Below are 17,964 nucleotides of genomic sequence, written 5' to 3' on the forward strand. Positions count from 1 at the left end.
ACTTTGCCCTGGGTATGGAGCCCAGCAGGCTGTCGCTTTCGTCAGACTGTGTGGAGCTCACAAAGTCCGATACGTCTTACCAAATTTGCAATTAGCCATCAATTTTTGTAAAACGGCCCATATTTGAGGTTTATATAGTTGATTTCTTGCTTAAAAAAGTCTCAGAAGTGAATTTGGTAATGAAACATTGCAGTGTCTGGAATATGAGATTCTGTCGCTTCTCTAATGTATGTGTATTGGGGATTCGCTCAACCAATCAGCGCGCGTCTCTAATGTCTGCGTATGGCAAGTCGCTCAACCAATCACCGTGCAGCTCATCTAAATATTCATGACCATACCATATTTGGAAGAAAAGCTCTTGTTACAAATAGGGCCAAAACACAGGGATGCATAAGGGCCCATAAAATATCAACCAGGCCATTTTCAGCCCAACCAATGTTACATACCCCATTAGGAGACCATAAGGAACAGTGTGAAATACCCTATATAATCATTCTATCACCCCTTAAGATAATTTTTTTGGGCTTTTCCACCTTTAATGGACAGGACAGGTGAGAAAGGAGGGAGAGAGGGGGAAGACATGCAGGAAATCATCACAGGTCAGACTCAAACCCTGGACCTCTGTGTCGAGGCATAAACCTCTAAATATGTGTGCGCCTGCTCTACCCACTGAGCCAACCCGGCCACAGCAAAGACATTTCTAATACTTCAAACATATCTTCAGTGGACATGGCAAAGACAATTAAAGTACTCTTTTCACATTAGATTTAAAAGTGCATATACAAAATACTGTGAACTTTTATCACAAACAGTGCTCTCCCGAGAGCAAATAAAAAAAAGAATAACACCATTTCCCTGAAATATTCGAAATCTAACATGGCACAAAGTGAATAAGGCAAAATAAGAGCTAATGCTTTGTTACTAAGTTTACTCCTAAACTTAAAGGGTGACTTCAGTTTTTTTTCAACCTGGACCCTGTTTTCCAATGTTTTAGTGTGAATCTGAAAATTGGTCCAGCATTGAGCAAGATCGCTGTGAACTGGGCTGCAATGTTATATAGGGCAACAGTGCATGGTCAGTTATTGTCCTCTAAAAGTTCTGTTTTTGCCGCTGACAGACTCAGATTATTATTCTAAGTGTCTGACAACATTATGGAAATGATCCCCACCTTTTAGTTAAATAGTAAGATCCTAAACAGTACTTTTAGTCTGGTGGGTTTGGTGATGGTGATTTCATGGCTGTTTCATGTTAAACAAAAAGGATCTTACTCTTTAACAAAAAGGTCTATCTCTGTAATGTTGTACGACAATTAGAATATTAATCTGAGACTGTCAACTGCAAAAACAGCACTTGGACGTAAATTGAAGGTGCACAATTGTCCTATAATTTATATTGAAGCTTGTTTGGTAGCTGCCCACTGCAGCGATCTCGCTTTATACTGGACTAATGTCAAAGACTGTTGTTCCCATCAGTGACAAGAACATAGGAAAATAGGGTCCACGTTGAAAAACCCGAAGTTAGCCTTTAAATTGTGCACTCTGTTTTTAAAGTAGTTTTACAAATGATGAAAAATATCAACCTTGTTTAAAAAAAAATCCTGAGGAATAAACACAAAGAGAAAAATGTTTTCAAAAACTCTTTTTTTTTCATAATGGCTTCACAAGGGAAAAAGCTGTCCATCTGGTATAGCAGTACCAAAGAGGCCTGTTGGTTTATCGCTGGCCACTCAGTATTTACTAAAAGAGCCTGTTTTAACTTTTGCTTTGTTTGCAAAAGGTTATTTCCATGCAGTTCCATGCAAATCCTGTCCAATTAATTCAAACAAACAAAACTAGTCCAAACGGTATAGCCATACCAATGATGCCTTTAGGGACAACTACGCTGTTTGGCTGACGGCACAGTTTCTCTGACCCTTTGACTGGAAGAGCCTGTTTTTTAGAGCAAGTGCTTTGTTGGAAAGTTTCCCTCCATCAAGTTCCATGAAAATCTTTTGGATTACCTCAAAAGGTATAACAAAGGCCAGCATGGTATCTGAAGTTCAGGACATACATTAGTCCAAACAGCATAGCAACAGCTAATGCTACATTATCAAGATCTTGCAACACCTTGATGTCTTCAAGGACAATTCCGATGTCCTCTGGTTCCTCACTTGAAGCATGTTCTTTAAGAACATAAATCCCAACAGTGGTGTCTTCAATGGCCTCGTTGATGGCGTCTTCATCCATGCCCCGTTAAAAAAAAGGCCAGTAAATAAGACCAATCGAGAAACAAATAAATTAATATTAAATCACAGAGATACATTTTTTTTTTGACAGAGCAGTAGTTGAGTGTGGGAAGATATGTAGTGCTGTAACTAGCATTAATTTAACTAATTAAACTGATGAAGTGATGTTTTCTTGTTTAAATAATCTGACGAATTTTAAATAATGACTTATAAATAAAGAAAATACACTGAAAATAATCACATACCCACCCCAACTAGCCAGTCTAAAGTCATGTCTCAGATTTGTTAATTATGGATTTTATAATTCTATGAAACAGAACATTTTAATAGATTATCAAAATTATAAATCAATACATTTTCTATTAATCAATTAATCATTTCAGCCCAAGTGATCAATCATGCGAACAAAAAAGGAGTGGTAAGCACACAACACATACCACATATTGCTGCACAAGGTTTTCTGGATCTTCACCCATGTAGATACAGACTCCCTTAATGATACACTCCCTTCCAGCATCTATATCATCACACTGAAAGAATTTTTTTTATTAGCGTCTTTTCTTTTCTTTAGCACTTTTGCTACATTTTGCAGTCAACTACTGGTGTCCACTGTCATATGCGTACATATTTCTCTAAGAATATTACAACATGGTTCCTACAATGGTACTATCCTTGCTGTCAGCTCCAAATCACGTAGGAAACAGATTGACAGTAAAGACAAAGAAAGACACAACTATGAAAATAAATAAATAAATAAATAGAGGAAAGGTTAAAACTGAGACAAAAAGATGAATATAGTAGGAGAAAGATGAAAAATAAATAGACGTATAGGGCCTTACAATTTGTGTGCCGTTCTTGCCAATAAATTGTGATACGTCATTTTACATAATATCCACAATTCTAAAATCTTAATGTTTTTCAAAAACACGGCCATAAGAAATTAACAACAAACAACAACTTGGTGTTTTAATGTTTCTGATACTGTTAAAGGCCTGTTTAAAATGTTTGAAATGAGACGCAGCCAATGTCTGTGGGAGTAGGTCCATTTTCATTTATAAACAATTGAGAAACAAACAGATGTTTCCATCTGTAACTTTCAATTATTTTTGGAAATATACATTAAAAAAAGCAACACAAAAGAAAAGAAATATGACAGTGTAGCTGACGCAGGAAAGTGTATACTTGTTGCCATGACAACGCCGAAAATTAATATAAGCAATCCGTACGATTGCTGGGTAGTTTCAGTTTTATACATTATTATAAAACATTGTTAACTGAATTTCGGGTTCTTTATGAGTTAAGTTGAGTTGTATTTTGTCTTTTGGTATATTCAGTACGAACGACTTTTATTTTGGTAAGCCATAAGATACAGGACCGGATGTTTTGGTGACGGGCGCGAACGGAGGAGAGAAAGGCGAACGTGAATAGCTAGCGAACTTTTAGCTCCTGATTTGTTTTATTCTACTGCTGGTCTACCAGGCAAACACGTTTTCACGGTGTTCCATCATACTTCTTAAAGGAATAAAGGTGAATATGGACATCAGTATGAAGTGTGGACTCCTTCATGACCAGGGTAGTTATAGACAGCACTTACCACTATAAAGCCTTTGATTGTGGATGCTGTTCAAATAGGATCCTATGAAAGAAAATATTTAGAATCAGTGAGGTGAACCAAGCACATTGGCTCAATAATTAAAAGACCACACAAAATAAAACATTAAGCAAAGACACAAAGGCCAGCTAAAAATCCAGTTTGATATTGAAAAGGCCTATGACATGTTATGGAAAGAGAGGCTAGTTATAAAGCACTATGAGGCTGGAATCAGAGGGTGGATGCTCAATTGGATACAATATTTTTTGAAGAACAGGATTATGAATGTAATGTGTTCCCTCTCAGGTAGTACATGGAGTGCTGACAGAGATTCATTACTAATGATTTACAGAGCAATGATAAGGTCAAGAATAAACAATGACCGTATATGTTATGGAACAGCAGCTGAATCACATTTTAAAAAAACTGGATGTAATACAGGCCAAGGCTCTGAGATTATGTTGTGGGGCCCTTTGTACAACTTCCAGTCCCAGCTTTACTGGTTGAGATGGGGGAGTTGCCATTGTCAATTCGACGAAAGAAACTGGAGATGCAGTATGTTGTTAAATTGTGGGGATATAAAAAAGATCACCCAGCAAAAGCAGTTCTGAATAATGCTTGGGAGTGGGCACCAGGGAAAAGGAAGAGTGTTTTTTGTTTAACATCAGCAAAAAGGTAGAAGCTGGGTCTAGGAGACGTAGGTGTGGCCCCGCAAGTGTACTGGGCAGTTATAGCTACCTCCATGTTTGCTGCCCACCCCATAAATAGACCTCAGTATATTGGAAAATATAAAACATCTTGAAAGTAGTGTATATCCGGGGTTAGTGAATGAAACAAAGGCTGTAAAATCACTGGGAGACATATCTTCAGATTTCCACAGATGGATCTCAAGATCCACAAACCGGGAAGTCTGGCTTTGCATTTTATGTTCCTCAACTTGAAATTGTACAGCTCAACTGACTGAGGGGGTATCGGTTTATACAACAGAGCTAATAATTTGGGCACTACAGTGGGTGGAGGAAGTGCTGCCAAGGAGAGCAGTCATATGTTTAGATTCGGTCTCAGTTTTAAAAACTCTGATAGGAAGCAACTGGGGAGCCCGGTCAGACCTTGTTATGGAAGTGATGGCTCTGTGGTACACAGCAAAATCTGTAGTGTTAATTTGAGTTAAATTCCCAGTGTAAATTATTCCGAGTGAATGGGTGTTGATTTGTGTTATTTTAACACGTACAGTGCTGAAAAAGCTCTGTGGGGGGCGTCATTTCAAGGAGTTACCCAGATAGCAAAAAATATCCGCAGGGCACCGGCCCTAAACTGTCGGCTATAGGTGCGTCCCGCTGGCGGGGATGAAACGTTTGCCGCCGAATACGTCACTCCCATTTCTTGCGAGATGCCGCCGGCGAACAGCTGGCGGGCCGACTGCTTCACTTTCTCTGGCGGTTGCCTCTGTCTAATGGACCGCGGCCGGCTGGTGGCAAGCCGCTTTGAAATACAAGGCTACTCTCAGAATCGACCAGCCATGTTGGTTTGGCATGTTGGGAGTTAGAGTGGAACTGACAGCGTTTTAACTAATTTTCACATTTGAAGCGATTATAAAATCATAATAGCCTATATGTGAATTACATCAAATAGTTTTTTTGCTCCAAAGCCATTAGGGTTTATAACAGATTCTTGACTTTTGATTCCATGATAAGGTATGATTTAGGAAATGACATTTAAATTACTTTGAAACTCTGAATCGATTATACAGTAATATATGTAAAATATATCGAATTATTTATATAAACTCCTGGTTTATTTCTTCAACCCAGTTTCTGGGTTATTTATGTTGGGTTAAAATCGTGGGTTATTTTTTCAGAGAGTAACCATTTCTGGGTTATAGGGTTGGCTTTCTCACTCTCTCTCTCTCTCTCTCAATGTATTTTTAATTATTATATTGTCATGTCAACATTTATAATATGAACAATCACACTTGTGTGTTGTGTACATTATGATAAAACAGTATCACCATTTGTAGGAGAAATAAATTGACACACCCTCTAAACATGGATATATTAACTAAGAAGTAGAAGAAATAAGTTCATATATTAAACCCATCCATCCATCCATCTTATTTTCGTTTTTTTTTGTTTTTTTTTGTCGTGCGTGGGGAGCAGCTCCAGCAGGGGACCCCAAACTTCCCTTTCCCGAGCAACATTAACCAGCTCCGACTGGGGGATCCCGAGGCGTTCCCAGGCCAGGTTGGAGATATAATCCCTCCACCTAGTCCTGGGTCTTCCCCGAGGCCTCCTCCCAGCTGGACGCGCCTGGAACACCTCCCTAGGGAGGCCCCAGGGGCATCCTCACCAGATGCCCGAACCACCTCAACTGGCTCCTTTCGCAAGGAGCAGTGGCCTTACTCGAGCTCCTCACGGATGACTGAGCTTCACCCCTATCTCTAAGGGAGACGCCAGCCACCCTCCTGAGGAAACCCATTTCGCCGCTTGCACCCTGGATCTCGTTCTTTTCGGTCATGACCCAGCCTTCATGACCATAGGTGAGGGTAGGAACGAAAACTGACCGGTAGATCGAGAGCTTTGCCTTCTGGCTCAGCTCTTTCTTCACAACGGTGCGATAGATGGAATGTAATACCGCACCCGCTTCGCCATTCTCCGACCAATCTCCCGCTCCATTGTCCCCTCACTCGCGCAACAAAACCCCAAGGTACTTGAACTCCTTCACTTGGGGTAAGGACTCATTCCCTACCTGGAGTAGGCATTCCATCGGTTTCCTGCTGAGAACCATGGCCTCCGATTTAGAGGTGCTGATCCTCATCCCAACCGCTTCACACTTTCGGCTGCGAACCGATCCAGTGAGTGCTGAAGGTCGCAGGCCGATGATGCCATCAGGACCACATCATCTGCAAAAGCAGCGATGAGATCCCCAGCCCACCGAACCGCAACCCCTCCCCACCCCGACTACGCCGCATATCCTGTCCATAAATATTACAAACAGGATTGGTGACAAAGCGCGCAGCCCTGGCGGAGGCCAACCCTCACCTGAAACGAGTCCGACTTACTGCGCGGAACCCGGACACAGCTCTCACTTTGGTCGTACAGAGATTGGATGGCCCTGAGTAGAGACCCCCTCACCCCATACTCCCGCAGCACCTCCCCACAGTATCTCCGGGGGACCCGGTCTATACCCTTCTCCAAATCCACAAAACACATGTAGACCGGTTGGGCACACTCCCAGGCCCCCTCCAGGATCCTTGCGAGAGTGAAGAGCTGGTCCGTTGTTCCACGACCAGGACGGAATCCGCATTGTAAAAATAAAACCCCTCCCTCTCTCCTCCCAACCCCATCCCTACAACCTATTAAAATGAATAATTATTCATTTCTTACTCACTGTAACTTTTTAAGTCTGTTGTATTTTCATCATGGCCGTTTTTAACTGCTCTTTAATGTCTCATGTAAAGCACTTTGAGTTGCTTTGTTGCTGAAAGGTGCTGTAGAAATAAAGTTACCTTGCCTTACAACCTCAGCCTGTCAGTCAGTCACCAGGGCACAGCTGCACACTGTTGAGCCTGCTGCTTGTCTCAGAGGAAGTGTAACGTCAACAGCACCGTGACTGTTTTTAATATCATATCGCAGCAAACGCTGTCTGCGTGAAGTTTTCAAAAACTGTAACCGTACCTGAAACCACTTTATCGGCATCACTCACTGGGATTTCAACAAAACAGCCGATGTAGTTTGGGGCCGATCGCAACTCTGTGTGTGTGTGCGAGTTTGTGTGTTTGTGTCGGAGCACCGCTCTCTGTCAGTTTTCAGTGGACAGATAAGCTTGCGCTTACGCGCTCACGTGCTCAGGTACCTACATTTCGACATTTAACGTGTAAAAACCGGGGGCAAATTTACTGGTCGCACATGTGCGACTGGATGTAAAATTTATTTGCACACTCAAATTTTGGTCGCAAAATGCGACCATTTGGTCGCAGTCTGGAGCCCTGCGGTGGCAGAGATGCAAAGGCTTTTAGAGTTGTTTGCCCTTTTAATGTTTTCGTCGCGGGTGCAGTAGTTAGTAGAGAGCTGTGGTGGTGCTGTAAGTGTTTTTGCATAGTGCTCGTGTTAGCCGCGGTATACGGCATTTTTTTCTTATAATGTTTACATATTGTGTTATATCTTGTCTGTCACTCTGACTGACAAGTCTATTATATCCGCAGGAAAACCAAAATGTTGCCACACAAATTTTAGAGGTGAGCATTTTACTCTTACTGCCCTGACATCATCTCTCTATACCTAGACATGTTTCTTTAATGGGGCTTGAATGTGTCGGTGGAAGATTTTGTGAAAGTCACAACTTCTTCGACAGTGGGGTATGCATAACCATATAACCCTTATAGTTAATGATACTTGTGCCTTGAAATTCAATGTCTCTGATATTTTCAGATTATCTTACTTTTGGAAATATTTAAATATCTGGAAATTTAAATCTGTAATGTCACTTGTTTGTTTATTTACTGAAAGTGTTTTTTTTTTTTACATTTACAGGCCATCCACAAACATAAAAGAGGCCCTGGCGCTATCATTGGTTCAGACATTCCCTGAATGATGGATCAGAAATTGGCTGTGAGTTTAATTTTCTTTCTTTTTTTTTTTTACACACAAAGATGTGAATGCACTATAATAAGCAATGGTGTCTAATGAGATGAAGCGGCTCACGAGACATAATATAGTGTATGTGTACATGTATCATTTTCTTTAATTTTGCTTTTAACCCTTATTTCTCTTATCAGTACCTGATGTGTGTTATCTCTACTGCTAAACTTTTCTTCCAGGAAATATGGTATTTATTTATTTATTTTATGTAGATTTCCAGAGACTCCAGAATGAAAACCAAGCTCTGAGGGAGGAGAACCACACCCTGAGGGAAAGCAATGCACGAGCAGGTGAGAATATGCACTCTTTCTTAAATTTTACTTTTTTTGTGTGTAATTTAGGTTCAAAATTACCATATGCCTTTTCATTTTGTAGCTTCGGATGACAGCGGCTCACTTCAAGAGCAGGTGAAGCAAGTTGGGACAATGTTGAAGACGTTTGCTTGCACTTGGCAATCAGGTAAACTTGCAAACACCTGTGGTTGTTGGTTTAATTCCCACTGGGGCCACCTGAACATGTAGTAGACCTAGATATAAATGTCATAGTTTAGTAGTTGTGGGACCAGGACTGACTACTTTATTCTTTTATTCTGGGAACCCCTGTAGGTGCAGATCAGACCCTAATGCTGCGACGTCTTGGAGAGTTTGGCGATGTTGTGCGTAGCATGGACAACAAAATGGAAACTATGCAGCAACATTTCAGTGCCAATGTGTCTGTTGGAGAGCCACTGATGAGGCGGTCCAGGTTAACGTTACGCGTTACCTGAAAGCATCTGACCGTGAAGGCGGAAAAAGGCGCCGCACAGCTGAGAGGGACCCACAGCCGACCCCTTAAACCTAGGCTGACTACTGACACCCCCGCATCACTGACAACTGGAACACTTTCTTTATCCTGCAGTCAGTAACATCAAGAAGCCAGAAGTGCCAGACTACACTCACCCAATCCACACTATTCTCTGTGGAAATTATTTTTTCTTCTTCTTTTTTTTTTTTTTATTCCCCACGACCCTGCCTTGAGGGCAGCGCCTTGGATGGATATGGGATGGTGAGGTTGTTTGTCCTTTATACAGGTGCACGAGGGATCACTGAAGATATGCCCATTTTGCGCTGCCTCATTCTGGAGATCCCGTAGTCAGGCTTGAAAGACTGATTATCATTACTTAGACTGTCCCGCAATTCTTAGCCCACTACCCCACGCAGACCCCAACCACTCCACACGTTCTGATTGGCTGTGTTCTCTACAGCCAGATTTCCTGCTGTTAATTGTGTTTGTTCCCACTTGTTGTCATGTGTAAATTTAATGTCAAAATGTATATTACCTGGTATCCTGCACATTCTTTGATACCAAAGATCTCAATTACTTCCTATACAATTTGCTGCTTATTTCATTGTTACAGTGCTTAACTATTCTATTTACAAATATAGCTTGTAAATCCTAGATTATACCTCTAATACTTGATATCTGCTCATTATCTGTTCTGGTACCAAATATTTTACTTAACGTAACTTTAGTATTGGCTTATTTCATTCAGTCAGTGCTTAACAATGGTATTATAGTTTGTAAATCCTATTTCATACCTGTTACTTGATATTGCACATTAACTAGTACCAAAATTCTACTTTCATTCCATCAGTGTGCTTAACTGTTATTCTATTAAAAATAGCTTGGAAATCCTATTTCACCAAATATTCTACTTACTCTGTTGTTAACATTTGCTTTTTTCGTTTTGTCACAGTGCTTAACTTTTATTCTGTTGTTAAATAGAACTTGCAAATCCTTGTGTCACAAGTCAGCATTGCAGTTATGTATGTCTGTTCTACTACTGTTTTTACCTCAGTATGTATGTATGTGTAAATATAATATATATATATATATATATATATATATATATATATATATATATATATATATATATATATATATATATATATATATATATATATATATATATGTGTGTATTTAAGTGATCTGACACGTCTTGTTTCAATGACAGTTACTGTACTTTGAAATGTGGAATTAAAACGCAAATGGAAATTTGTCTGGTTTGATCAATCATTATTCTTGATAAACTGCATGCTATAAATATTAAATATAAATAAATGAATATATATATATATATATATATATATATATATATATATATATATATATATATATATATATATATATATATATATACACACACAATAACCGGCGGCAGATCGTCGCGAAAATAGCGTGTGCCTCCGCCGGCGCCAGAATGGCCACCTTTGGTATACGTGGCGGGGGACGGTTGTCCGCGGGCCGGCCTCGCGTCGAACGGTAGGAAAGGCGGCAGCCGCTTTTAAAAGCGGCTGCCGCCGGCGCACCGCCGGCAAACGTGTTTGCGATTACGCCATTCTGACGCTTCTACTGCCTCTGGAGCACCGCCGGTGGTCCGCCGACTCATTGCTATCTGGGTAGGAGCATACACTCATTTTGAGTTACTTTCCACATACGGTTTTTTCGCGCTCATTCATTGACGAGCAGGATATATTTGTCTTCACTTACCGTGGCAGTGAATTTTGCTAGTGCCCAGAAGAAAACTGTGTGGGATTGGGATATTCGGTTTAAAAGGTAAGAACCACATTTATCAATTTATAAAGGCTGTTTGTCGTTATTTAAACCATGTTTTAACGTTAAGTGGGGTTTGATGCAGTCGATGTGCTTACATGTGGATTAATGGAATTTACTTGCTAGCTAACGTTAGCTAGCAAGTAATTTAGCATTTGTTCCTTATATTTATCAACTGTACGTTAACGTTAGAGGTAAAAATATACGTTGCGTGTTTTTTGTTCTCTTAATACATCCATGGATAAAAGTGCTTAACATTGTATTTACTATGGTTCTAATACGATAGCAGGGTTTTAGCTACACCAACTGAAAATGTGTATGTGGGGGGTGTGGGTGGGGTCGTTGTCAACATCGTCAGGACCTAGTGCATGACCCACAAAGAAGCACAGATGTCTTCAAAACATTTCCACGCTTTTCCACCATTAACAATGCACTGAGTCCTGGTCTCATACAGTATATATGCTTGTGTGTATAATCAACAGGTTATAGGAAAGACTTCCTGCTGCTGTTTGGTGCTGAAACAGCCTCCAAGATGCTTGAGAAGTGGGACACCTCATTCAAGCCCAAGGTCATCAAAGAGGCCAAACAACTGACTCCGAACAACTGAGCTGTGCCGACTTCTAAAAGCTGCTGAGAAACTTGCAGAGAACGATGAAACGGGTAAGCTACACAGCATGCATTGTTCATATTACAAAATTAATTAGCTATTTTTATCTTTTCCTATTAGACATTAATGCCTTGTTTTTCCTCCTGATAAACTGGGACAGTGACATCGATTCTATGCTGCTTCTTCTCTTGCCACCCAAATCTGGACGGAAGAGGACCAAAATAAGTCAAAGTGATGCAGTTGACAAAATGGTGCACTTTCATAAGGTACATTATATGCCTCATTTGTTAAAATTCCACAAGACAGTTTTTTTTAGTTATATGCACTTGCTAGCCATATGTTGCTTTTAAAGTGCGTTCCTTCCAAATTAATGGTATTGCAGGCCAGTATGTCCCAGTTACTTGAGGACCGTTTTTCCAGTGAAGCAAATTATCTCAAATCACAGGGGCAGTTTACAAAGTCTATTACATTAACATGGACCAGCAAGTACCAGATTCACTTGAAGGTGTACACATAATATTTTTTTTCTTTTTAGTCATGCTGCAGCATCAATGAATATCTGCAGGAAAGGGAGAGTAAACAACCATACATCCTTGCCATTGGCCGAACCCAGAAGGCGATTGATACCTTCTACATCGCCGTTGACAAACAGCTCATCCTCTGCCAAGCCACCAGCTCGTTGGGTGCTTTTGATGAACTGTTTAAATCCCACTACGTGTTCAACTTGTCTTATGATGAGTCCCTGGTCCATTTCCACACTTTTCTGCAGACAACGGTCTACAACATTGATGTTACCACAACAGATGAGTCTCCAAGAGTTTGTGAGTTGCGGGCGAAACTTTTGAATGACATATGAATATGTTTAAATGTTTCATATGCCAAGCAGTGCATGCTACCAGCCAGTGCCTAATAACTCATTTGCGAATCTGTCACAGTTTCTATCCAAGCACTAGGTTTAAGTTAGTTTGTGCACAAGATCATTGTAGGTGTCACTTTTCAACATTTTCAGGTTTTAAAAAGCATTTAATTAGTGTGCATGATAAGGATTGTCAAAGTGGTGATGCAGAAACCTCAGAGTCATTTCAGGTGGATTTTCACAGTTTACAAAATGGTACAGAAGTTGCAGGAACAAGTGTCGTGCAGAGCCCTGACACTGGGTGTTTTGATAACAATGGATCAGGTCAAAATATCAAAGAAAACACAAAAGATATCTGTGCTACAATTATTGCCAAACTCCATGGTAGTGGAATGGCAAATAGTGTAGTTTCATCAATTGTTAGTGATTTGGAAGAATTTACTGGTGGTCTGCACTCCCAAGTTAAGCATAAAATACTGTCTGCTGTGCCAAAAGATAACCCTGTAAGATCTACATTGGAAAGGGTTTTGAGAATTTTGAAAACCCATTTGTGAGGTCCCAGTGAAAGACACTTTTGTTTACATTCCAATTTTGGATACTATTAAATTTATCTGTCGCAATTCTTATATTTGTGAACTACTTGCAAAACCATGTGTATCAAAAGACAGATATGAAAACTTTTGTGATGAAAGTTATTTTAAGTCACATCCATTGTTCTCAAAAACACAGACTTCTTTACTAATTCAGCTTTACTATGATGACTTTGAGACTGCTAACCCACTGGGTTCAAAACGTGGTGTTCACAAAGTTGGTGCTCTCTATTTTGTCCTCTGAAATCTGCCTCCAAAGTTAAACTCTGTATTGATGAACATCCATTTGGTGGCATTGTTTCACACAGAAGATGTGAAAAAATATGGCTTTGATCCTATTTTACAGCCTCTGATTGATGACATCAAAATATTGGAGAGTGATGGCATTGATTTGCCTTTTTCATCTGAAAAGGTCTATGGCACTATATGTCAGATAACTGGGGACAACTTGGATGCATGGAATAATGGGTTTTTCAGAGTCTTTCAGTGGATGTCAGCTTTTTGAAATGTACTGCAGTGAGTTGCAATCAGATCCACAAAAGATGTGTGTATGTTTGGTCTAAAGAAGAATTCAACTCTAAACAGCCTACAGTATTTTCATGTTTGCTACAACTGTACTTTGGACATAATGCATGACATACTTGAACGGGTGGCTCTGTATGAGATAAAGTTACTGTTTGAATATCTCTCGGAAAATGCGTTGTCAAAACCTGGTCTTTTGTCACGAATCTATGCTTTGGACTATGGCTACTTGGAGCGCAAAAAATCGTCCGACAAGGGTCAACTTGGATAGTATAGGCAATAATATGGGACTCAACTCTATTCAGACTCTTTGTATGGTAAGAAACATTCCTTTGATTTTTGGTGACATTGTGCCAGAACGAAACCAGAATTGGACTTTGCTGTTGCTTTTACTGCAGATAATTAACATCATATTCTCTCCATCAGTTACACTAGGCACGACTGCACATTTTAAGCATTTAATAATGGAACACCATGGGCGTTTCTCAATACCAAGAATGCAAAGTACGGACTTGTGTTCTTGGGGAGAACGTTCTTACTGGTTGTTCTTTGGAAGAATTAACTCGCAAGTTCACAAGCACAGAAAACGCTGTTAACAGTTTGAGACGATGCGTTCTTCCTGTTATTGCTCAACACCCCCAGCACAGAGGCTACCTGCAAGGCTCCAACATACCAGCTAGATATAAAAACCACAACAATATAACCACTTTGTATTAAAACAATCTCCGGACAAGAAAACCTCATAATGCTACAACTATTGAAACTATTTGAAAAATAAAACTAATTGAGCTTTAATTTTATTGTTTATGGTTTAGCTCAAACACCCCTTACTTATTCAAAAGAGTGGAACGTGATCCCTACTATTATTAGCATATAAGTTTAAGTCAGTTTAAATTAAACAAATAAATAGGCATATGCACTGGTGTGTCCTATGTGTTCCTATTAGTGTTATGTGGAATTATCATTTCTATATTATTGTAGTGCACTGTATATGCCCAGGGAGATGGAAATTAGAAATTCAAATTATAAAGGTTGGTGTCTCCCCTTTAGTCTACATAACATGTCATAGCATGTTACCACTTTATGTACAACTGTTCATTTATCATACAGACTGAAACTCAACTTCTAATAAATCAGAAAACAAATACACCAAAAATATGAACTAAATACAAAATATAATGTAGGCTATAGTCTCCCGAAAAGAAACGGGTGTAAATACACTGGTCCAATTGAGTAAGGCCACGCATCATACAGATGTCCTTTGTTCATTTATTCCCACGTTTTATCGTAAGACACCGTGAAAACTAAAAGAAAAATAAACACATAAAATAGGAGTCAAATGCAATTCCGCATTTCACAGTCTCTCAAGCACGTTTCACCAACTAGACGGGCCCACAATGTTAGCTTCACAACAATACGTCAAATGTAAAGAAAGTACAACATTAAACATAAATATGACAAGGCTGAAATACAAGGGCAAAATTACCGTGTACGCCTCTTGAACCGTGTATAATCTTAGTTTGAAGCCGTACATGTGTCTCTGCGGCCCACAATGCAACAGGTGTAGCCTTCATTAAACTCTGGTCATTTGACCTCCACATCAAAAATGACATTTGTACTGCAAAACAACAACATTCAAACCAACTTATTTTTAAAGTAAAATATTTTTGTACAATTTTAAATTGAACATCCCCTTTTTAAACTCTTATTTATTAAATTTGTAATGTTTTTAATATGAAATTATCAGAAATATAGACCACAAGAGCAAATCTTTATAACACTGTTCCTCAGACAGTTACAACGGGTATATCTCATAGACTAATAATATACAGTCTATCTATGGTATATCTCCGAGTGTGACTGTCCGAGCGCCGAGCAAGCGGCCCCGGCAGGCGCAAGCTGGCGGCCGCGTCATTTTATGGAGCTCTGAAAACTCCGAAAACTTTGGAGGAAATTGTCAATTCGGCAAAGATTTTCGCAAGACTGCCTATATTCGAAATATAAACCGTTCATTTCTCGCCTAAAATGTTCTCAGAAGTGAATTTAGTGATGAATAAGATGGCGAAAATTGTTAAAATTGTCCCGTTTTTGGGTTGTCTATGTACTGGAAATCCAACCATCATTGAATGCCGAAATGAATGTTGGGATACAGGTGCTGCGAAGTTCATACAAGTTACCAACCGATGTATCCTCGGTAAATGGGCGTGTCAAGAATACATCCGGGAATTTTAACTGTTCTTGGCGAAATGCGAACTTGTGTATTGGGACAGTACTTTGGCAACACGAGATGACGTTTCACAGGGACACAAGCACACAAGTCAATAGAAGAACACATATTGGGAAACGCCCCATGACTTGTTCAAACACTTGTATCCAGGTAGAAACCTGATTCCTAAACATCATTTTATGTTACATTACCCGTCTTGTATTCGAAAAATTGGACCGTTAATACATATGTGGAGTATGAGATTTGAGGCAAAACACAGGGTTTTCAAAAGCACACTTAAAAACTTCACGAACATCACTGTATCACTTGCCAAAAAACATCAAATGTCCATAGCATCCAATTGGGAAACATCTCCTTAGAACCATGTTGAGTACGGACCTTTGAAAACATTTAATGTGGACAATGAGGAAAGTGGTGAAATGTTTGCCCAAGCCTTGCCCGCTGTAGCAAAAGACATCTCTACTAACTGGGTAAAGATCAGCGGGGTAGAGTACAGAGCCGGGTTAGTCATTTGCAGTGGTACGGAACAAGAAATGCCTGTGTTTTGCAGAATAAAAAACATACTTTTAGTCAACAGTGTGATCTACTTCATAGTGAACAAGCTAATGGTTGACCATTTAGGTGAGCACTTTAATGCCTACGTGTTTGAAAGTGATGAAAAAGATGTGATGAAAGCAGACGGTCTTCAAATTTATAAGCCTTTTGACTTACAAAGTGCTTATGGTGGAGATGATAGCCTTTATATTGTACCATTATGTTCTCTGTAAATGTGCATAGAGTTCAGTTGTATGGTGCTTGGATATGTTTGTCATTAAAAAAGATTAATTCATCGAATGTTTGTTTTTTTCTGGTAGTGAAAAAGCATGTTCAGAACATTGAATGTGACTGTCATGAATACAATTTTGTGTCATAAAATAACACTGAATGATTTAAATTAACACTTTTAAGAGTAAGGGAGTAACACGATTTAGTTAAAAATACACTTTAAAGTGTCATAAAATAACACTGTGAAAAGGAATAACACCAGTTTAGTGTAAAAAATACTCTTAAATGTGTTAAGAAACAACACTGAGTGTTACATTTTAACACTATTATGGAGTTAAAATATTAACACTGTCCAAAGTGTTAATTTAACTATGAACTGGTGAGGATTATATAAACTCAGGGAAAGTGTTAAATTTGACACTGGGAGTTGAAATAACACTGACGTAAGATTGAGAAGGCTGGAGGATTGGTGGGCTTTCTTTGGGTGCCTGCTCATGCTGTGGTAGATTGGAATGAGATAGCAGATAGGTCAGACAGCTGAAATGGCACTGAAAAGAGGCATTGATTTAAGGGTATGTGTTGGGATATCTGAATGCCGATCTGTCATTAAGAAAAATGGTAGGCTACAGCAGTGTGGCAAAGGAACGGGGAAAACGAAAAGAGGGGTCGTCATTATTTTTCATTTCAAAATAGGGTACAGGCAGAGCAGTGCTATAAGACAAAGAAAGAAGACACATAATGACAAGGCTAGACTCGGGCATTGTGGACTTGCATGGGATCGAGCAAAGATGGGCAAGCATGAGGATGGGCTTTGTGGAACCTGCAAACAGCAACAAACTGTTCAACATGTAGGCTAGCCTACTGTTGGATTGTCTTCAATACAAAAATGAAAGAGAGCAGTGTTCACTGCGCTATGTCACATGGGACTACAGAACGTGACATTGAGAGACTTACTAAATCCTACTTACTAAAATAGTGGAACCAGTCATGGATTAGGCTATATCTCAGAACTGGCCTACTCCACTGAATTTGACAATACTTTCGAATGTTACTTATACTGTCCTGTGAGAGGCAGCAATTTGCGGCAAGCCTTCTAGTTTGCCGGAAAGCCAGAATGAGAAGAAGATACAGTCAAAGAACTTCTGATACAGTGTTTTTTTTTAAATCAATCTTTATTAAATCTTTACGATACAAACACTATGAACAAACAATCAGTCATTAATACAGAAAAAAACATTAGTGAAGAGCAGAGCCAGGGGGAGTTTCAAATACATTAAAAATAGAGCATAACTGAATGGTTTTAGCAGCTTATTATTCTTTGAGTCATAGATGGTTTCGATGTACTGTTCTGTT

At 39.5% G+C, this 17,964-nt stretch overlaps 3 long non-coding RNA genes across 5 annotated transcripts; 2 read left to right on the top strand and 1 right to left on the bottom strand.

The window, feature by feature from the left end:
• Nucleotides 1–1,733: 1,733 nt before the first annotated feature.
• LOC120550776 lies at nucleotides 1,734–3,860 on the bottom strand. The gene is made up of 3 exons (XR_005637786.1): nucleotides 3,819–3,860; nucleotides 2,662–2,754; nucleotides 1,734–2,215 (listed from the first exon to the last, which is right to left on the bottom strand). It is a non-coding gene; the product is annotated as an uncharacterized LOC120550776 (long non-coding RNA).
• Nucleotides 3,638–10,302, top strand: LOC120550775. 3 transcript variants are annotated; one of them, XR_005637784.1, is made up of 6 exons: nucleotides 7,334–7,663; nucleotides 8,017–8,049; nucleotides 8,345–8,422; nucleotides 8,665–8,742; nucleotides 8,828–8,911; nucleotides 9,058–10,302. It is a non-coding gene; the product is annotated as an uncharacterized LOC120550775 (long non-coding RNA). The 3 variants fall into 3 exon arrangements; XR_005637785.1 differs by lacking the exons at nucleotides 7,334–7,663; nucleotides 8,017–8,049 and adding an exon at nucleotides 3,638–3,751; XR_005637783.1 differs by lacking the exon at nucleotides 7,334–7,663 and having other exon boundaries at nucleotides 7,955–8,049.
• Nucleotides 10,303–10,965: 663 nt separating this feature from the next.
• LOC120550777 lies at nucleotides 10,966–12,680 on the top strand. The gene is made up of 4 exons (XR_005637787.1): nucleotides 10,966–11,047; nucleotides 11,527–11,704; nucleotides 11,812–11,917; nucleotides 12,187–12,680. It is a non-coding gene; the product is annotated as an uncharacterized LOC120550777 (long non-coding RNA).
• Nucleotides 12,681–17,964: the final 5,284 nt, after the last annotated feature.

Source organism: Perca fluviatilis, chromosome 21 (assembly GCF_010015445.1).
Source record: "Perca fluviatilis chromosome 21, GENO_Pfluv_1.0, whole genome shotgun sequence".
NCBI classification, from domain to species: Eukaryota; Metazoa; Chordata; class Actinopteri; order Perciformes; family Percidae; genus Perca; species Perca fluviatilis.